The sequence below is a fragment of the Mesoplodon bidens genome (assembly GCF_964165515.1).
Source record: "Mesoplodon bidens genome assembly, chromosome: 15".
Taxonomy (NCBI): Eukaryota; Metazoa; Chordata; class Mammalia; order Artiodactyla; family Ziphiidae; genus Mesoplodon; species Mesoplodon bidens.
In genome coordinates, this window is record NC_138171.1 from 28,990,821 (window position 1) to 28,996,820 (window position 6,000).

Sequence of the window (6,000 nt, forward strand, 5' to 3'; positions counted from 1 at the left end):
AGCCCACGCAGCACAGCGGGGACACACGCTCTCGTGGCTGCAAGCGGCAGGGCATGGCTCACTGGGAGACAATGGATAAAGGTAGGACACTTTTATATGTAACAACTTGGTAAGGCTGTCAGCCCTCCTACACAGCCTTACCAAGTTGTTACATATAAAAGTGTCCTACCTTTATCCGTTGTAGAACATGCCTGCACATATTCAATGCTGAGTAAGTGATTGCTGTTAACGATCATCACAGAGAAATAAGGAGCTCGGATGTACTGAGGGAACTTAGTCCGAGAGCTGAAATAAGAAAGGGAAGCATTTGCCAGCACCTTCCTGGACACCTTTCCCCCAGGAGACCATCTCAAATGCAGGCTGTTAGAGCCACTGGCGGAGCTGGCTCTGGAATCACTAAAAGGAGGCTCGTAGTAGAAAGGCTGTGGGCAGTGAGGCTGGAGAAGATGCGGCTGAGTGCCAGTCCTGCTGCTCTGGTGTGGGGCAAGTGGCTCCATCTCTGGGCCTGTTCACTTGTTAACTCCTCACTGGATGAGCTTGTCAGGCAGGTGAGAGATGGGAGTGCACTACAGGCGTCACCTGCAGGTTAACCACATCACTGTTCTTCATTGTGCTCAGAGGGGTGGCTTTACCCTCTAGGAGGGCTCTGTGGTCGGAAGTGAGCGTTCCAACTGAAAGGGACATGGCAAGTCCTGGCTGAAGCCGGCAATCAGGCAGTCGAGCCACAGCCCAGGCAGTCGGAGTGGAGGTGTGGCATCTACTAGGACGAAGGGCAAGGGCCCACTGGGCTGGGACTCAAACCATTCATTGCTCCAGCAGGTGCCTGGGAGGGCCTGCTGCTGCTTTACCCCAGAACCACGTGGTCTGAGCCCTTCCTACCTGGGGCTGTAGAAAGCCCCAGCCTGCCCACCCCGCCCCAACCCCCACTTTCCAGGGAGGTCGCAGCTATTGGCTCCTTGGGGGAAGGTGCACCTTCTCTAATGGAAGATGGGAAAGGAATGCAAAGCCAGGCTTCTCTCTGTGGAAGAAAGAGCCCTATTTCTCTTGTCCCTGCCCACTGGGCAGAAGGAGGCAAACCTGTGGACTGTCCTGAGGCGTCCTACCAGGAGGGCCAGAGCCAGTGCCAAAGCTGGAGGGAGGGAGTGTGGAGGAGCCTGTGGGAAATGTCAGCCACTTCCTGGCAGGGGAGCCTGGGTTAGAGCGGTCATGACGCTGGTGTCAGGCTCTCTCGCAGTGCTGGGTGCTTGGTGTGACCTTTTGCAGGCACAGTCTGTTCTGCTAGTTTATTATGTAAAGAGACTTCTGCCTCCCTGCCGACACTGCTTTTCTGCTGCCATGCGTCACCTTCCTGCTGTGATGGTCATCCGTTTGAGGTTGTCCTCAGCTTGGGTCCAACCAGGGGAGGTAGGAAAGCCGCGTTAAACAGCTCATAACTGGTTCCAAAGATTATCTTAGCAAATCACACATGACCATACAACTTCCCTGGCCTTTCTTGTATCTCACAAGGACTTAGCATCTTAGATGGTGAGGTTCCCCCAAGCCCTCCCTCCCCAATCTTCTGGTTGCTCTGCTTTCATCTACTGAAAGCAACAGGGAGAAGGCCCTTAGGCCTGCTGAATAAAGCTAGGTTTGAGGTGGCTGCTGGACCATCACAGGATGTGCTCATGATGATTGTATTTTTCCAAGTCAAAACTGGCATATAAGACCCACCAGTGGATGTTTGTTGAGGGGAATTAGCAGGCAGGGAAACAGAAGTAGTAGAATAAAAGGCTGGGCCTGGAATCAAATACTTTGACCAGATACTTTTCCAGTGCCTTTATCATCCATCCCCACTTGATTCCACGCATGGACCCTGAGTCACCCCTCACCTGTGCAGTGGAGGAAGGAATCACACAGTCTAGCCTCTCGTTTGACAGGTGTGGAAGATTCTCCACTGTCCACTGTGTATGGAAGAGCCCAAAGAAGAGCCTGGGTCTGGTCTCTGGGACCCCTCGCTACTCCAGGGACCTTTCTCATGGGGCTGCCAGCTTTCTTTATTCATTAAAGTACACTTTTTTTTCCCATTAAAAAGTGAAGTGTGACAGTATGATGTGTACTCAGTATTAAAAATACAGAAGGAGAGTGGAGGAAGAGGAAAATCCACCCATGACAAGTACAACATTTTGATGTATTTTCTTGCCAGATTTCCTATACTTGGAGGTTTTTATTTTTTACGTAGTTATGGTCATATGTCACAGAACTTCATAGCCTGCTCTTTTCCACTTAACCCGTGGAAATGCTTCTGCCATACTGTTGTTCAAAATGCCACACAGCCTTCTCATTTCCTCTGTAATGTATCTTGGAGTAGATAGGTCATTTGCTTCAATCTCTCGTCTTTGGATTTGCGGTTATTACCTCAATTTAAATACTACTTCAGTGGACATCTTTATTCATAAAGTCCTTTTCCTATTTAGGATAATCAGTTAGACTAGATTTCCAGAGTGGAATTATAGGGTCTAAATACATTTGAAGCTCTGAAAACGTTGCCAAATTGCTTTCTAGAAGGCTTTGTCATACTCCCCCAGTGGAGCGCGTGTCCTTGCCGTGGCACCTTCGCCCGGCTGGAAGCAGTTTGGATGGTTCACTGGCTGAGGACCGCGGCCTGTTAAGCCTGACACATTCATAATTTCTGGTTGGGGACAAACGGCTGGGAGAGGATGGGGTGTCGAGGAGTTGGGTCCTGCCGTGGGCCAGGTACTTGACAGTCGGTATTCCACTCAAACCTCGAAAACGAGCCCCACTTCTCAGAGGAGGAAACGAAGGCTGACCGGGAGAAGTAAAACTGTCCAACATCGCAGTACCCTGCTGCTTCTCGTGAGGACTAGCCAGGCATCTCCCTGGGACCTGAGGATGACAGGCCAGTGTGATATGACTGTACAGGCGGCAGGCAGTGGTGGGGAGGACGCAGGGCTGGGAGGGCATACCTGTCAGGCTGCAGCGAGCTTACTGAGCCTTGAAGCCAGTGGGGGCATTTCACACACACTGAGTAAGACTGTCTGATTCAGTCATTCAGGGTGAGAGTGGGCACTTGGAAACTCTGAAGAGACCATGGGTCGCCACGGAGCATTGCTGCCCTGGGTGGCCCGCCTGCCCAGTATTAGGGCTATACTTAGTTCTAATCAGGTTCAGACTGGGAAAGTTGGGCTGGGCAGGGTTGGGGCTGGCCCAGGGCTAATCTCTGCGGGTTCTTATATTCTAGGCCTCCATTAGAACAGGTCCCTGAAAGGCTGGCCGCTGGTCTCATTCTGAGGCCTGGCACCAAGGCCATTCCCAAATAACAGCTAATAACAATGCAGCCAGGCACTGTTGTAAGTTTTCCATGTATTAGTTCCTTTGGTCCTTGTAATAACCTGTGATGTGGTACAGGTGACAAGACCAAAGAACCAGAGGACTCAAATTTGCCCACAGTCCAGTGGCAGAGACTGTGGACTGGACCACAGTTCTGGCTACAGCCTCCTTCCTAAGCACGGCAGTGTCCTGCAGCCTGGGGCCCGGCGGGCGGCTCGGAGACCAACACTACCCCTGCCTGTGGGACTCTGGCCCCTCTGTGACCTGGGTGGGTAGCCTGGTGCAGGTTCTCAGAGGCCTGAGCCTCATTTTTCTTGTCTCTGAAATGGGGTAAGAGGGTTGCTGTGAACTTCCAGTGCAGCATGACTGATCACAGAGGGTGGGGGGGGGGGCGGTGAGGGAACTCGGGCTGCCAAGGCTGTGGGGACAGAACGCTTGGGTCCTGGGGCATCTGTCTCCTAACAGTGTGGGGAAGCCAGGACAGAGGGGTGGGGTTTATGCCCGGATTTGTAGCTGGGGCCAGCGTGCCTGGGTTTCCAGCCGGAGTCTGCCCCTCCAGTGATGTGACTTGGGGCATGGTGCTTAAGCCGCACCACAGTTTATCTGAAAAGGGGGATAACGTGTCCACGGCGTGGTGGTTGTAGTGAGGCTGGATTCACTCCATAGAGAGCGCTTAGGACCCAGCTCCCCTGGCTCCCAGCACGGCACGGCTCTGGAGTTCATCAGGGTTGGGTGCTGGCACCAAGTGGGGGCTCTGGAGCTTGGAGGTGCCCCATGCCCACTGACCCACGTCCATTCTCCCTGCCTTCTGTCTTTCAGGTTGATTCTCGGGACCCACAGTCTCATCATGTCTCGCACAGAGGACGGCAGAGGGTACAGGCGGTGGCTTGGCCGGTTGGCGATCTCCCAACAGCTGGATCTCCAGCAATGTGAAGCTTGTTTGGGTTTTCCCCCTCCTTTTAGTTTTGCTTAACTTTTTTATTTTTTTATTTTTTGTCTTCCTTTCCCCCCCACTTTTTAAAAAAAAATTTAAACGATTAAGACTTCAGAAGAACAGGAAGCTATGCTGTGGACAGGCATCCATTTCTTTAAAGAAACTCAATATGGACAAAGCATATGTATAAATTTCATTTTTATAAGGGGTTAGGGAGCTATTTTGTTTTTGTCCTTTATTTTTCCTGTCTTCTTTCTTTTACCCATCTCTTAGTTCTGCTTATAACACCTCACTTCCCCAGAGAAGGCCTGCCCCTCCATGGAGAATTTGGGGATTTCTCCTGGAGTGGGGGGCATGAAGCCAGAAGGAGGCCTCTGTGCTGCCTCCCCACCAGGTGCAGGAACTGCTGGACTCCCTGGTGGCCTGCTGCTGGCTGGCCCTTGGGCCTTGGAGATGATCAGAGGCCAAGAACCACCTGGAAGGGGAGGACCAGGGCTTGGCCAGGAGAACTCGAGAAAGAAGATCTGTATTTTGGGTTTGTCCTCTTTAAGCAGTTGGAAGCCCAGGGCCACACCAGGACTTACAGAGGGAATCCATTCCCTCTACTGCCCTTTAAAACCAGGAGTTCTGAGGGGGGAAGGGACAGGGTGATCATCTCGTACTGCCTGGCGTTTGAACGGCCAGCCCACCCCAGCTCTGCAAGCCTACCTTTCTGTTAGTGATCTTCCTCCCAGAGGATGATTCCCAGAGAAAACTGTGTGCCAAACCTCTGCCTGGGACACAGGTGGGTCTTCAGCGGGCATCTGTCACTCCTGTGAGCTCAGCACCCATCACCTCCTGCCTCCTGGATCGTCGTCTTCCCAGATGTACCCACTAGATGTCCAGGTCGTCAGACACTGCCTGAGTCCCCAGGACCCAGTTGTGACCATTGCCATAGGAACAGGGTGTCCTAAACCGGCTGCCATTGTCATCTCACAGCGAGGGGTGTGCCCTGTGTGCCGGCCCCGTGGTGTCACATATGGTGACAGTGTCGACCATCATCTCCCTCACTGCAGGGACTTACTGTTAGGGGCTACCCTCAGTATAAATGTGTCTGATGGGAAAGGATGGACCTGGCTGACGGGGTGGACCATGGCCATTAGGTGCCTGTGGGCTTGTTGGCTGTGACCCTGTGACCCCACCTCCAGTGTCTGTCTGTAGCCTTTCTTCCTTTCTCCAACGACTCGCAAACTCCCTACTCCTGGGCTTGTTGGCTGTGACCCTGTGACCCCACCTCCAGTGTCTGTCTGTAGCCTTTCTTCCTTTCTCCAACGACTCGCAAACTCCCTACTCCTGGGCTTGTGAAGTGGGGTGTCCTCTCCCCTTGCCAGGAGAAGGAGAGCTGTCCCTGTTGCCCCTCACCTGGCTCCTCACCCCATTACAGCAAAGCAAGGAAGGGAAAAGGAATTCTTCTTTTGTGTTTAGTTGTTTTTGTTTGTTTTCTCTAAACCAGCATAGGATGGATAGGAGAGATGTTGGAGGGCATTTAAGTTTGTATGTGACCAAGGAGGGCTTCCCCCCAGAGCCGCAGCCCGTCGGCCCTGGGAGCTTAGGAGAGACCAGCACAGCATCAGCCCAGGCTTGCAAACTCAGCAATATGTTTGCTCACATTCTTTCCGCCTTTTCTCAAGTCCTCTTCCTCCTCCTGGGCACATGGCCGTCTGTGGTTACCAGGATCCAGCAGGGCAGCAGGAGGTGAC

The 6,000-nt window shown here is 52.7% G+C and overlaps 1 protein-coding gene across 1 annotated transcript in view; it reads left to right on the forward strand.

The window, feature by feature from the left end:
• The window catches only part of STK35 (serine/threonine kinase 35), a 42,077-nt gene extending 36,572 nt beyond the window's left edge, over nt 1-5,505 (forward strand). Inside the window, exon 4 of the mRNA XM_081256980.1 lies at nt 4,147-5,505. The gene's annotated coding sequence lies outside the window, so the exon portion shown is untranslated. The remainder of the gene's footprint in view (nt 1-4,146) is intronic.
• Nucleotides 5,506-6,000: the final 495 nt, after the last annotated feature.